Genomic DNA, 16,080 nt, shown 5'->3' with positions numbered 1-16,080 from the left:
AAATGTGATTAACAAGCAGAAGATGAGACACAAGACAACAGCTCAGGGAATGGAGAGTGTGCAGTTACTAATGACAAGGAGAAAGGAGAGATTCTTAGAAAAAGTGGATTGTAAGGAGGAGCCGGGGGCTTGGTGGATGAATGCTGACAGGCTGTTCCAGGCATAAGGAACAACATGTAAGGAGCTTTTAAGCAACATAACACAAGAAGAAAGGGAGAAGGTATTAAATTGGAGGAAGGCGCATTACATTTTCTTGTTTGTTTCATTTGTAGTTGTAGCTGAGGATTAAGTGTTGGTATAGGAGACACTTGGGTTAAGGAACAGCCTATCACACTACATGTCTGGGTGCATACCTCTTATCTCAAGGCAACATTACTGAAAATAAAGTGGTTAGTGGTTGTACAGCTGGTTAGAGGGTAGCTGTTTGCAATGCTTTATCACCACAAACAGGTCAAAGCTGCCTTTGTGATTATTGATTGGTAAATAATTGGATGATGGCCCATCTTACAGCATTGGAAGGAAAAGGTGGCTACCTATTAATTTGTTTCATAGGAGATGTACTTTTTCAAGAACAGACTTTGTATCTCAGTAGTCAATTAGGAATCTGTTTTACATTTTCTTAATTAGGGCTCTAATGATATGCACTTTCCTGTGTTCATTAGCAATTTCCTCTCTACCACTCACATCTGTTACTGGCTGACCTTCACTAAGGAAGCTGAGAGAGGTTCATTTCTAGGCATTTTAATTGCCTGAATCATTAATTCAGGTGTAGTCTGTAGGAAAAAAGCATTTCACAAATAATCCTTTTTCCCCTCTTGTGAAGAGAGAAATAGAAGAGAAAAGTGACATCAGGAGGCAGAGAAATAAAAAAGGAATATAATGAATCCTGACAGGACTAGTAACAGAAATAAAAATTAATGATAACCTTACCATTGCTCCTTTCAAACAGTCTCAAATAAACTACTTGTGCTATAGGACTTATAATGAGCTCTTCATTTTAAAGAATGCTTTTTGAACTGTCAAGTATGCAGGCAATGTTCTTGAAAAGTTATGCACCCGTGTCGGATGAGCAAAATGAGGCGAATGTAGTTGGTGTTATTTAGGCCTTGACAGGAAGAAAACGGTTGGAAAATCTCTCTCTGTTACCTCACTTGTACCCAAATAAAGTGTTCTCTGCTACAAACTGCTCAAAGTGACTGTGATATTTGTACACTCCCTTGCACAACAGAACCCTGATCGGAGTTTTTTAGTGTTACTGCAATACAAACGAATAAGGTTATTAATAATCATAGACTTCACTCATTTATTGCTAGTATCACCTTAGTCTAGTCACCTTAGGTTCACTGCGTTTGCACCAATGGCTCTGAATTCTTTTCAGTTTTATGATTATCATACAATCATAGAAATGGAGGGCTGGAAGAGACCTCAAGAGGTCATCTAGTCCAGCCCCCTGAAATGAGGCGGGACCAGGTATACATAAACCATCCCTGACAGGTGTTTGTCTAACCTGTTCTTAAAAACCTCCAATGACAGGGATTCCACAAACACCATTGGAAGACCATTCTAGAGCTTAACTATGCTTATAGTTAGAAAGCTTTTTCTAATATCTCTAACCTAAATCTCTCTTACTACAGATTAAGCAGATTTCATCTTGTCCTGCCTTCAGTAGACACAGAGTACTCTTTGTAACAGCCATTAACATATTTGAAGATTATTAGCTCCCCCTCTCAGTCTTCTTTTCTCAAGACTAAATATGCCCAGGTTTTTTAACTTTTCCTCAGAGGTCAGGTTTTCTAAACCTCTTATCATTTTTGTTGCTCTCCTCCGGACTCTCTCCAATTTGTCCACATCTTTCTTAAACTGTCATGCCCAGAACTGTACACAGTACTCCAGCTGAAGCCTCACCAGTGCAGTGTAGAGCAAGATAATTACCTCCCTGGTCTAACACCCTGACACCCTGGTTAAAATACCCCAAAATTATATGAGTCTTTTTCACAACTGCATCACACTGTTGACTCATGTTCAATTTGTAATCCACTATAACCCCCAGATGAGGAGTAGTCAATAGGTGGACCGCGGGCCCAATCTGGACTGCCAGACCCTTTTGAACGGACCCCAAAAATCTTTTAAATTTACTTATTATTGTTGGGGTTTTTTATTATTTTCTCTGGAATCTAGGCCTTCACCAAGAAATCTGGACTTTGACAAAAACTAATTGATTACCCCTGCCCCAGATCCTTTTCAGCAGTATTACTGCCTAGCCATGTATTCCCCATTTTGCAGCTGCTCATTTGATTTTTTTCTTCCTAGGTGAAGTACTTTGCACTTGGCTTTACTGAATTTCATCTTGTTTATTTCAGATCAATTCTCCAATTTGTCAAGGTTTTAATTCTAATCCTGTCCTCCAAAGTGCTTACAACCCCTCCCAGCTTGGCATCATCTGCAGATTTCATAAGCATACTCTCCACTGCATTATCCACGTCATTAATGAAAATATTGAATAGTACTGGACCCAGAATTGACCCCTGTGGAGCCCATTGGATATGTCCTCCAAGTTCAACAGTAAACCATTGATAACTACTCTTAGTTTCAGTTAGGCTTGTGTTAAGAATCCTAAACAATTTTTCTTTTGAAAAGAAATATGAATTAGGGGCTTGTCCTCAGATCCTCCATCACAGTGTCTTTAAAAAAACAAAAAGAAACAAAAAAACAGTGTCATTTAATCCTGGACCTCAAACACAACCATATGATCATTGCATGGTATTATTACAGGGCAGAATTAAGCATGCTTGGGTTATTTAATGTGCATTTCCATAAACACACTTGGATTTCTTTTAAATTTAATCTCGGCTCACAGTTGCCTGGGAAAATGACATCTCTGTAATGTTTTTATCCTAAATTATTGATATATTGATCTTAACTCCATTTTAATATTTTTTTCCCTGGAAATTACTGTAGTATTGCATTTTATTTGTGATTTTCCTTTGAGCCATCAAAAAAATAGACAGAAGCTCCAACTGCAAATTGTTAAGAAGGATAAACTGTATACCAACTCCAACCAACTCCAAACCATCTGTGAGATGTTTGATGGTGAAAAAAATAAGGCCAGTGGGGAAATGCTCTCGTAATCCATACAAATCCTTGTCTTTCAGGTAGCTGTAATTCTGGTAAACTGTTTTTTCCCAGGCCACTTCAAAGGCTGTCAGATTTAATACACGTTGGTCATTCAGTAGGTGGCATTATTCCCTTTAAGGCAATAGCTGAATGGCAGTGAGAAGCATTGCACTTCTGCAAGTGCTATTTTTCAGATTAGATTTATGTGGATATAAAAAGTTCTATGGGATCTTTAATAACAGTAGACGTGTTAATCTTAATATCCTCACTACATTTCAATGCAGATCATTACAATCTGCCTGCCTACGTTTTCCCTGCAATTTCAGTTGAGTAGGAAAGGCTTTTTTTTCTCTTCTGAAACATTGAGTAATGTTGCTGTGTGGTGTTAAACAGCTACTGTTTTCTGGTGATGGATGAAGTGATCTCCTAGAGCTCTTACTTTCTCAATCACCCTTAAATACACCATTTAAGGACTTAACTACGCTCGGTCCATAGTCTCTCCATTTGTCTATTTTGTCAGTCCAGAGTACCTGTCTCCTTTCATGAAGACACCCCCTGTGTTTAGCAACAGGTTCCCAACTAATTTAAGCCAAGCATCTCATTCAGTAAATAAATAAAACCCTACTAAAAAACCCACCGGGAAGTGTTTGGTCTATAATGACCATTTAACCCTTCTGGCTGTTCATTACCACATGGTAGAATTGCTCATCCTTTTCAGGTTGGACACCCTTTATTCAAAGTCAAACATTTTCATGATTCTTTTATACATTTACCATAAAAGAGTAAAAAAAAAAAAAAAAGTATCAGTGAGGACAATGTTAAGCCTATCTCATTTGTGTGTGTGCGCTTGCACGCGCATAGAGTTTGATAGAGAATACTTACCTTGAAGGGTAAGGGTGTGTGGGGAGTGGGGGAGAGAGATTTGCTTTGCTTAAGATTATAATACACTTTTCAACAACTCATGACCTTTATGACTGCATTTAGGGGTTCTGACTCCCCCCTTGAGAAACACTACTATATAGTACTGTGTACCATACCTGCTGCCTGATTTGTTTTGTTACAACTATATTGTTGTACTGCATTGTGTACATCTATGACAAAAAGTACTATGTAAGTGCCAAGTATTATTATTTAATAATTTGTGTGATCATAGTTCTAGAATGGTGATTTTCAACCTGTGGTTCATGGGCCATTAGGTGTTTGCAGACTATGTCTAAGATTTTCAAAGGGGTTCGCACCTCATTCAAAAATTTTTAGGGGTCTGCAAATGAAAAAAGGTTGAAAACCACTGTTCTAGAATGTAACATTTGCATTTATTGCATTATACCGGAAGCCTTGTTTTATGCATGTAAAAGTTACTGGCTATAGACTTAACAGATCAAATCTCTCCCTGATGTTACTCTAATAAAGGGATCTAAATGATTTCAACCATATATTTCTTGAAATATGTCAAAAATAGCAATTGAAATTTGTGCCGTACTATCAAAAGGCTTTGTTCTGAAATCTCATCATGAAGTATTCTGAACACCCAGCAGAAGGAGCTTTTGACGCAGCTATCGCATGCACACTAGCTGTACAATGAAGAACATTTTTGTATGAAGGAGGCCAGCTGACTCCAGCATAAAGATGGGCTGGGGCCAGCCCAGTAGTCTAATGACAGTGTGCTGCATTGCAGAACACCAAAATTCAGTTCTCAAGCCTCGTAAGCCCGGTCTCTTACTGCCAGGCCAGCAGCAGCTGTGAATGTTTCACGAACCTTTTCATGGAATGTACTGCTCACTCTTTTGTCTTTCAGGTGATCCCAAAACAGAAGCCATAATTGAAAGGGTGTGAGATGTGGGTTCTCCAAGGAAACCAGAGGCCTCCTGTCTGGATTGGAAGGCTTCACGGTTACAAAGATGGCAAGGGCCTAATTCTCCACAATGTTACTTCCGTTTGATTGGTATACAACTATTTTAGTGCAGTAGAAGTATTTTGCTATCTGCATCCCTTCCAAACAGTGGCAGGCACATCACATTTTTGACACCATTCCCAGAAGTACTGATTCTCAAGGGATACCGTCTAGAATGGCACTGCATTGTTGCTAATGCAGATTGGCTGATGCTGTAACATCACTAAGAAGAGAAAGGCACAACACACAAACTGATAACAGACAAAGAGAGGGAGAGGCAAAAAAACAAGAAAGCCAAGCAATAGCCTGTGAGCACAGTATGACCCTGGAAAAAGCTAGAGAGAGAGTTTCTGGGTCTGCTGATTACAGAGGCTGAACGCTCAGATACGACTCTTTTTGTTCTTGATTTCTCCTGTATTCAGAGAAGCAGAACTTTGTGCACTTCTTGTAAATAAACAAGACTGCATCAAAGAGAGTAACCGACTATCAATTTCTATTTCTATCTGGAAAATCCCCAGAGCCCCACAATTTGACTAGCTGCTTAGGTTGAAAAGGGGCAACATTACGTTTTTCTTTAAAAAAATGTCAGATCCCTTTTTTCTTTTCTTCTGACTCACGTCCCTTGTCTTGGCAACAATACAACAACAAGAGGGCCACTCTCTTTTATGAGACACTAATCCTGATTCCAACCTGAAACCACAGGCTGCACTTTATCCCTGGTGAGGGAACCAGATAATTGCTGAAGAAGACAGTCCAACACTCTCATAACTGCTAGCATGCTATAATAGCATATCTCACTTGCCTGGGGCAAAGAGCACCAAAGTCATCATCTTCTGCACTCAAACTTGCCCTTTAAAGAAAAACAAAAAGTAAATTTCCAGGACCTAGGGCTGCAAACAAAGCCTTAAAAACATGAAAGGAGCATAACTAATGCCATGGCTACACGCCATGGGGTGAGAGTGTGAGAGTAGTGAGTTGGGCCTATAGGGATGGCCTCCATCCATTTACTCTGCCTCAGAGTTCAACACTTGAGCAAGTAAAGGAAAAATTACAGTCACCTTGCTCCAAACTCCCCTTATCCTGGATCATCCTAAGGGAGAGAGAACAAACATCATTGGCTCCTCCAGCCTCCCCTCTCCTAGGCCATTCCGTTCCTCACACAGTCCTCCACTTAGGCCTGGTCTACACTAGGCGTTTATGTCGACTTTAGCACCGTTAAATCGAATTAACCCTGCACCCGTCCACACCACGAGGCTATTTAGTTCGACATAGAGCTCTCTTTAAATCGATTTCTGTAATCCTCCCCAACGAGAGGAGTAGCGCTAAATTCGAAATGTCCATATCGAATTAGGCTAGGTATGGATGGAAATCGACGCTAATAGCTCCGGGAGCTATCCCACAGTGCAACACTCTGTTGACGCTCTGGACAGCAGTCCGAGCTCGGATGCTCTGACCAGCCACACCCCGGGAAAATTTGAATTCCTTTTCCTGTCTGGGCAGTTTGAATCGCAGTTTCTGTTTGGACACCGTGGCGAGCTCAGCAGCAGTGGCAACGATGCAGAGCTCTCCAGCAGAGATGGCCGTGCAATCCCAGACTAGAAAGAGGGCCCCAGCATGGACTGATCGGGAAGTCTTGGATCTCATCGCTGTGTGGGGAGATGAGTCCGTGCTTGCCGAGCTGCACTCCAAAAGACGGAATGCAAAGATCTACGAGAAGATCTCTAAAGCCATGGCAGAGAGAGGATACAGCCGAGATGCAACGCAGTGCCGCGTGAAAATCAAGGAGCTGAGACAAGGCTACCAAAAAACCAAAGAGGCAAACGGACGCTCCGGATCCCAGCCCCACACATCCCGTTTCTACGAGGCACTGCATTCCATCCTAGGTGCGGCCGCCACCACTACCCCACCCCTGACCGTGGACTCTGAGGATGGGATATTGTCCGCGGCCGGTTCCTCCGACATGTTAGCGGACGGGGAAGATGAAGAAGGAGATGAGGAGGACGAGGCAGTCGACAGCGCTGGCACCGCTGATTTCCCCGACAGCCAGGAGCTCTTCATCACCCTCACAGAGATCCCCTACCAACCGTCCCCCGCCGTTACCCCAGACACAGATTCAGGGGAAGGATCAAGCAGTAAGTGTTTTAAATATCTTAACATTTATTTATAACAGAACTTGCATATTTTAAATATTAACAATAGCTAAAGTGCTTTCAAGTATGTAAACTTTTATTTATAACAGAACAGGAAGATTTGAAATATTAACAATGGGTAAAGTGCTTCTAAACATGTAAACAGGAAAGTGCAACAAAACGGGAATCTGAACAAAGGGTTTCATGATTACTGTGTCTGTGGCCGCTTCAATGTATAGTCCGAACCATTTTAAGAAAATTCAACAATGTCCGCTTCATGATTACACTGCCCAAGATGCTCCACTCTTTTGTCCCTCCAAGGGCACCTAACCCAAAAACTGGTTGATGTGTCCGGGGATAGAGGCGAGATCCCCCGGGGAGAACTCCTCATAGGCCTCCTGCAGGTGTCTTTCCAGCCTAATGATCAGGTTCTTTGGCAGGGAGAGCTTATTAGGCCCCCCGTGGTATGACACGTTTCCCTGCCACAACGCCAGCAGGTATTCGGGGATCATGGCCTTGCACAGCATAGCAGCAAATGGCCCCGGTTTCTGCAGGCTGTCCCGCAGCATCCTCTCCTTCTGGCTCTCCGAGACCCTCAGGAGGGTGATGTCTGGCATGACGCCCTGCTTTGAATTAGGTACGGGAAAGTTAGTATTGGGACTGCTTGCCCGTTCCTTTACAGAACTGCAACCGCCGGTTTACAGCCACGCGGTTTACAGCCGCGAGGGGCTGGGACAGGGGCAGAGTTCATGCTTGCAGGATTGCTGCCAGCAGAGACTCGCATTGCTTTCTATGTGAAAGGAGGCCAGTGCCACTCTTAAAGTTTTAAGCGGCCACAAGTCTACGGCTTACCATGTTTGCCATCTAGACAAAGTCCGGTGTCCTGCCCTGCTCCTCAGCTCGCCACAGCAAGACCGCAGGCACTGTAGGCGAGGGCCGAAAATTCGACCTTGTCCTCAGTGCGCGTGTGATAGGTGCTCTGCATGGTCTTGTTCACAGAGCAAGACTATGTTCTCTGTTCACAGATACATTGATCTGTCTCAGGAATTCACTCCCTTTTTCCAATTCCCACAGCCACATCTGCCCAGAGGCTAGCGCACATTAGGAGGAGGAAGAAGAGGACACGGGAAGACATGTTTGCTGAACTAATGGGATGCTCCCGAGCACAGGCAGCCCAGCAGACACAGTGGAGGGAGAACTTGTCCCAAATGCACCGGGCAAACATGGAACGGGAGGAGAGGTGGCGACAGGAGGACCAGCAGGCGACTCAAACGCTGCTTGGACTAATGAGGGAGCAAACAGACACGCTCCGCCGCCTTGTGGATGTTCTGCAGGACCGGAGGCAGGAGGAGAGAGCCCCGCTGCAGTCTCTCTCTAACCGCCCTGCCCCGCCACCAAGTCCCATACCCCCCTCACCCAAAGTCCAAACACGGAGGGGCGGCAGGGGCCGTGAAAACTTTCACTCCACCCCAGCGGACAGCTATAGCAGTAGAAGGCTCTCATTCCCCAAAATCTGAAAAGTCCTTTCCTACCCGCCTCACACAAGACCCCGTCCAAGTTTCACCCCCCCGTTCCATGTGCGGTTGTTAATAAAAAATACGTTTCTGTTCATTATTGTTTCCATCCTCTTCTTTTGGAGGAGAGTCTGTCTGAAGGGGGGGGAAGGGGCTTGGTAATTAGACAGGACAGTCACCTTTAGCAGGGGGCAGGCCCAGCAGCAGGGCACATACACAGTGCAGTGACTAGTTACCCTGGTCAGTCTGGGAGGTGGCTTTCATGTTCTGTGGGGGGGGGGGGTTGCTCTGTGACTTTGTGGCGGGGGAGGGCAGTTTAGAAGCATCATTAGCATCACAACACTAAACCCAGGTTTAAAACATTCCCGCGAAAAGAGTAATGAAGACAACGGTGTTCATTAGCAAAACAGAACAGATTTTATTTTTTGGGAAGGGGGTGAAGGGGGTAACTGGGTAAAGAAACGGGGGCAAGTTCAGCTTCTGTGTCCACAAACTTAAAAGTCACTGGGTACCCTGCTCAGTCCTGGAACTGGCTTTCAAAGCCTCCTGGATGCACAGCGTGTCCCGCTGGGATCTTCTAATTGCCCGGCTGTCTGGCTGGGCGTAATCAGCAGCCAGGCTATTTGCCTCAACCTCCCACCCCGCCATAAAGGTCTCCCCCTTGCTCTCACAGAGATTGTGGAGCACGCAGCAAGCTGCTATAACGATGGGGATATTGGTTTCGCTGAGATCACAGCGAGTCAGTAAGCTTCTCCAAGTAAATACCAGTCAGGGCTGCTCGCATGCGGGTGTCCTTGCGCTTCAGGGCAGGGGACAGCAAGTCACAAAGTTCCAGGAAAGTCCCCTTCCGCATGCGAAAGTTTCGCAGCCACTGGGATTCATCCCAGACCAGAAGCACTATGCGGTCCCACCAGTCCGTGCTTGTTTCCCGGGCCCAGAATCGCCGTTCAACAAAATCCACATGCCCCATTGCAAACGCGATGTCCTCGGCGCTGGGTGTCGTGGTTTCTGACAGGCGTGTGCTACTCTCGGAGTTCAGGTCCTCACCCCGCTGCCGTAGCCTCCTCGCCTGATTTCTCTCTATCTGCCTCTGTGAAAGGTGGATGATGAGCTGCGAGGCGTTGACAAGGGCCACAACTGCAGCGATGGTCGCAGCGGGCTCCATGCTCGCAGTGCTGTGGCGTCCGCGCTGTCACTGACCAGAAAAGTGCGCAAACTGATTTCCCGCCGGCGCTTTCAAGGAGGGAGGGAGGGCGGGAGTGACGATTGGATGACGACAGTTACCCAAAAGCACCCTCGAGACATTTTTTTCCCCCAGAAGGCATTGGGGGCTCGACCCAGAATTCCAATGGGCAGCGGGGACTGCGGGAACTGTGGGATAGCTGCCCACAGTGCACTGCTTCCAATGTCGACGCTTTCCCTGGTAGTGTGGACTGACAAAGTCGAATTACTGTCCTTGGTGTGGACACACACGTTCGACTTTCTAATATCGATTGCAAATATTCGATTTAACTAAAATCGAACTACTCTCGTAGTGTAGACATACCCTTAGACGAAGGCCAGACCCAGAATACTCTCGTTCTACTGCCCCGCAACTTCCTCCTATGGCTGCCTGTAGCCACCCAGCTCTAACAATGCTCTCCCTAGGCCTAAAGAAGGGAACAGAAGGTCCCAGCAGCTCCAGCTTCCCTTCCTAACCAAGGGAAGTGGCAAAGCATAGCTCCCAGTTCTTCCACTGGGGCTGGGAAATGATGCTGCAAATGGAGCAGCCCGGAGGTGTGAGGTGCCTCTGGAGTTGGCTTCTATCCCTCTGTCACACCCCGATGCTATAGGCTTTAATTAATGGAGCCGTGTAGTCTCAGACTAACCATCTCCAAATACCATACCTACCCAGTGTTTTTCCTGCAGAAAATGCTACCACAGAGCACTGATCAGCAATATAATCCAGAGCTCAATTTTAACTACATATGGTTGAGAATGCTCCCAAATTAAAATATTCTGGGATGGATGAAAGAGCATGTCTAAAAATAGCAAGCATGGAAGATTTGCAAATTAACAGAGACACAGCTATAGCCTTGTGTAGCGGGGCAGTCAGCCCCACTCCGGCCCTGAAAGAGTTAAAAGTTAGCCCTTGGAGAGGGCTGGGGCTGACATCCAATCAGAGAAGGCTGGGAGGCAGCCAATCAGGGCCAGGCTGGGCCCTATAAAAGGGCTGCAGGGCCAGATGGCAGTCAGTCTCTCTCCAGCTTTGGAGAGAGATGGACCTGGCTGCCTGAAGGAGAAAAAGGTACCTTCGACAGAGCAGTGCTGGGGAAGGGGCAGGCTGAGCTGGGGAGCTCAGCCCTGGCTACCTCCCAGGCTGAGGCCTGGCAGGAAGGCCTAAGGAGGTTCTGCAGCTACAGGAAAAGGCAGCAGGTCCAACCCCCTAGCCAATGATGAGTGGCCAGTTTGCTTCTGATTAAAGAGGCTAGATGAAGACTGGGAGTAGCCACTGAGGGAAGGTGGATATAGGGGGGTTGGGGCCAGAACCCTGGGCCCTTTAAATCGTCGCTGGAGCCCTGGGCAGCGCTGATGGGATGGCAGGGGGATGCTGACCCCTCCCATCCCCGCCCCTTCCACCTGAGGCCCCGCCCCTTCCGGGGGATGGGTCGGGGGAGAGGCAGAGCAGGCACCCATACCTGTAAGAGTTCAATTTTATTTTCACCCCTGCTCAGCATCTCACAGGACCAGGTCCAATGAGATATAAATATATGCTGTTTGGTTATGTAGAGTATAAATGTTTTCAGAGAAATTTTCATACAAAGAAGAATGTACGCTTCTGTAAAGGAACTGCCCTAGACTACTGACTATTTCACAAATACACACTTAAATTCAAAGGTACCACTAAATAAAGTATAAGAGTAAAATTAGGCATTGGAAAATTGTCGTCAAGGAACAGGAACAAAAGAGGAAGTATAATATATTTTATCATGTGTACATGCATTTGATCTCTAAGGGATTTAACATGGAATTCTAGCCATCTATTAGACAAATGATAATGCTCTGAACATTCTTCCAAGATGACATTTGGTTGGGAAAAGCAATGGGACAAAATATTGTGTACTCTTTTCATATGCCTGATTTGTAGCATACTTTTCATCTTTTCTTCTTCTCATCTCTCCAGGGAAATAAGACAGAGTCCAGAAAACAAGTGAACATATTAAACCTAGGAGATAAGCAGCTCTTTAATTTTTTGTCATACTCAAGTACATAAGTGCTTGAACTAGGGGTACTGTGGGTGCTGCTCCACCCCCTGGCTTGAAGTGGTTTCCATTATATACAGGGTTTACAGTGTGGTTCAATGGCTCTCAGCATCCCCACTATACAAATTGTTCCAGCACCTCTGCTCAAGTACACCTACATTTTCCAACAACAAACAGGATGCTATTGTTAACTGCAAATGTAAAGAAAACAGCAACAGACCATATGCTAGCAGATGGTAAATTACCATGGTATTGTGAATTGCCAACTTAACACCGAACAGGGGAGGATGGCGGGGTTGTTTTATGATGTTATATAATGTGGTAGTCTTTTGTGCTCTAAAGAGTTACACTTAAGCAGGATTTTAAAAAAAATAGCCACATAATTGACAGGACTTCACCTTCAGCATTTGTCAGCTTGTGAACTAAAGAGAACGCTTTATACAGACAACAGTAGTGTTGTGTTATAACTACTAAACAAAACCAAATGAAAAGATAATTTCTGAAGATAAAGCTCCAAGATAAAGAGCAGTAATAACACACTCTAAAGATAAAATCCCCACTAGAGATAATTTTTAAATCAAGGTAGCTTTTAGGATGACTTGTTAGCAGATTACATACTTGCTTTTTCAAATGTAATTGATGGAATCTGATTTACTCCATTTCTGCAGAGAAATACAGGGAAGAGCTATTAAAGTCCTAGGAGTTTCACTATTTACCCAACAAAAAGTTTAATTTATACCAGATACATGGACAATAATAATTCAAACATCTATATTTCTCAGAGCACATAGGTATATGTGAATGTGTTTTTGTACAGTACTGCACCAATCACTATGGTATCTAAGTGCCTGCTGAAATACTCTATAAAAATTATACAATAATCCAGTTTACTGAACATAGTTCCAGCTTATTGTATACATCAACTTTACACAGCAATTGTGTATGTCATTAAGCTTTGCCCATCATTTTTCCTCATAACAACTATGATAGTTCAAAAGGGGACAAACAGAGGGACTATTTTAGAAAGGATTAAGTTGGAAGAAAATAAAGTGACATAATGAATACGATAGGTGAGGAGTGCTAAGGTTTTGTTGATACTTCTTTAGGAATATCTGCTTAATACACTCATGGCTCAACTAATAGCATTATTTGGGGAAGATATTGCACCCCATACAATCTCTATTCATAGGTCAATTTAGACTGATAATACTGACCAAAATTAGGGATTTGGAGCCAACACCTGGTTTCATTAGAGTCAATGTCAAAACTCTCAGTGACTTTAACTGGATCAGGATTTGGTCCCTTAGTGCTGGCAAACATTATGTAACCTACTTCAGCATTTATGTTAAAACATTCACACTGCAACTCTTCAGAGGAACATATACACCTGCTGCAAAAATATTTCAACTCCACAGGCCAGATTCTGACCTCACAAACGCTGATGTAAATCTGGAGTAACTCCACTGGCTCCTATGAGTTGACAAATAATTTGCTTGGTAATCTCCAAAGTGAAACTTCTTTAACCAAATTAACAAAATAGAGTTACTATTCAATTCAATCATTTGATCCTTCTAAATTTCTGCAGTTCTATGTCTTGCCATTGGGAATTTAGCCAAACTCTCCTTAATCTCAATGGAAGTTGTGGAGTTAAATCTCCCAATCAGCTCTGAAAGATCTCAACCCAAGGTTTTGGAATGAATGTAAACCCTTGTGCCTCAGGGCATAAGACAGTCTCTCTAAGGCCTGGTTTACATTATGAGGTTAGGTTGAATTTAGCTGCATTAGGTCGATTTTATAAGGAATGCGTCTACGCAACCAATCCCGTTCCGCTGACCTAAAGGGCTCTTAAAATCGACTGCTGTACTCCTCCTCGATGAGGGGAGTAGTGCTAAAATCGACCTTCCTGGTCGCAGCACTGTGCAATTTGATGGCATTGACCTCCAAGAGCTATCTCAGAGTGCTCCAATGTGACCGCTCTGGACAGCACTTTCAACGCCGATGCACTAGCCAGGTACACAGGAAAAGCACCGGGAACTTTTGAATTTCATTTCTTGTTTGGTCAGCATGGCGAGCTCAGCAGAACAGGTGACCATGCAGTCCCAGAATCGCAAACGAGCTCCAGCATGGAGCTGTTACCTGGGGTTCTTTCAACCCAAAACTCTTGGTAACTTTACTCTGTGTGAGGAGGTGTCAGGAAATAAATCAGGGGAGACACGGCCATCTGACTGATAGATGGCTGGCACAAACAGGACAACACAAGAGTGCTTTCACTTAAAGCGAAACTTTACTAGTATCAAGCACTTACACACGTCCGCAACAGCATTAGTAAAACACCCCAACCCTTGATAATTACCAAAGCTGAGTGTGGCTCTCGAGTGGCACAGTGGCAGCCCATCTGCCGGTGGGGAACACAAGATGCATCCAGAGGGAGAGACCAGTCCCGAAGAGTCCCCCCCACAAAGGAGTCCCCCTATCTCAAGCTTTTTCCCCTTATTTATACATTAGTAATACAATGACACGTCCCTTACAGAAACCTTGTTAAGTAAGCAGTTTTAATGATCGAGCAAGAGGTTCCTTCTGATTATTGATTAACCAGGTGTGGGTTTTTCCAGAGCCTGCATCCTTGAGACCTCAATAGACATTCCTGGGGCATATCCTACTCTTTTAAAACGCATGTATCAGCAACTTCAACACAATTCTTATCAGGAAGGACGCGGGGCCAAGCTGCCCTTTCTGTGGCACGCCACAACCCCCTCCTGCCTTGGTTAAGACTTGCTTTTAACATCTTGCTGACTAGGCTGTCTTTAACAATAAGCCATAGTGGTTTCAGGCACTTTACTGGTTTGCCAAAGTCTCCCCGTACAGAGTGAACAGGAGACACTGGATCTGATTTCTGTATGGGGAGAAGAATCTGTGCAGGCAGAACTCCGAACCAGTAGAAGAAATGCTGATATATATGCCAAAATCGCACAGAGCATGGTGGACAGAGGCTATACCAGGGACACACAGCAGTGCCGCGTGAAAATTAAGGAGCTCAGGCAAGCCTACCAAAAGACAAAGGAGGCAAACAGTCACTCAGGGTCAGAGCCCCAGACATGCCGCTTCTATGATCAGCTGCATGCCAGTGGTAGGGTGGGACCCTACCACTCCCCACCACTGTCCGTGGACACCTGCAAGGTGGCAGCCTCACGCAACACGGAGGAGGATTTTGTGAATGAGGAAGGAGGAGGAGAATGCGCAGCAGGCAAGCATAGAATCCATTCTCCCCGGCAGCCAGGACCTTTTCCTCACCCTGGAGCCAATACCCTCCCAGGGCGAATTGTTCCCGGACCCTGAAGGTGGAGAAGGCACTTCTGGTGAGTGCACATTTGTAACTACACTACAGGGGTTAAAAGCAATTGTGTTTAATGTTTGATTTACCCTAAACAATTGGGATGCATTCACGGCCAGTACAGCTACTGGAAAAGTCTGTTAACGTGTCTGGGGATGGAGTGGGAATCCTCCAGGGACATCTCCATGAAGCTCTCCTGGAGGCACTCTGAAAGCCTTTGCAGAAGGTTTCTGGGGAGGGCTGCCTTATTTCGTCCTCCACGTTAGGAAACATTACCACGCCAAGCCAGTAGCAAGTAGTCTGGAATCATTGCAGCACAAAGCATGGTAGCAATTGGTCCTGGGTTTTGGTCGCATTCATGCAACATTCGGTCTTTATCTTTCTGTGTCAGCCTCAGGAGAGTGATATCATTCATGGTCACCTGGTTGAAATAGGGAAATTTTTGTAAGGGAACAGTAATCCGCTCCGTTTGGTGATTCCTGGCACATTAGACCCCGGTCATGCTGGGCTGTTTGCGCTTGGCTAAAAGGGATCATCCTGGAGGGGTGTGTGTGTGCGCGCTGCACATCCACCCCAAAACCACAGCCCCTCCTTTTAAACAGCAAACCCAACCGGCATTGGTTGCTATGGGAATGGAGGACGCTGCAGTTTGAAACCATTCCCACATGTTATGAACGCGGAAGAAGCCAACCCCACGCAGGGCCGGCTCCAGGCACCAGCTTACCAAGCAGGTGCTTGGGGCGGCCACTTTGGAGAGGGGCGGCACGTCCAGCTGTTCGGTGGCAATTCGGCGGACGGTCCCTCACTCTTGCTCGGAGCGAAGGACCTCCCGCCGAATTGCCGCCGCAGATCGCGATCG

General features: G+C 45.1%; 1 protein-coding gene across 1 annotated transcript in view; it reads right to left on the bottom strand.

Moving 5' to 3' along the window:
• Positions 1–16,080, bottom strand: part of LOC112104201 (lanC-like protein 3) — a 42,470-nt gene that overhangs the window by 6,194 nt on the left and 20,196 nt on the right. The gene's annotated exons all lie outside the window — the stretch shown is intronic.

This window comes from Terrapene carolina, unplaced genomic scaffold (assembly GCF_002925995.2).
Source record: "Terrapene carolina triunguis isolate 2854851 unplaced genomic scaffold, T_m_triunguis-2.0 Scaffold22, whole genome shotgun sequence".
NCBI lineage: Eukaryota > Metazoa > Chordata > Testudines > Emydidae > Terrapene > Terrapene triunguis.
This window is presented reverse-complemented; position numbering and strand designations above follow the sequence as displayed.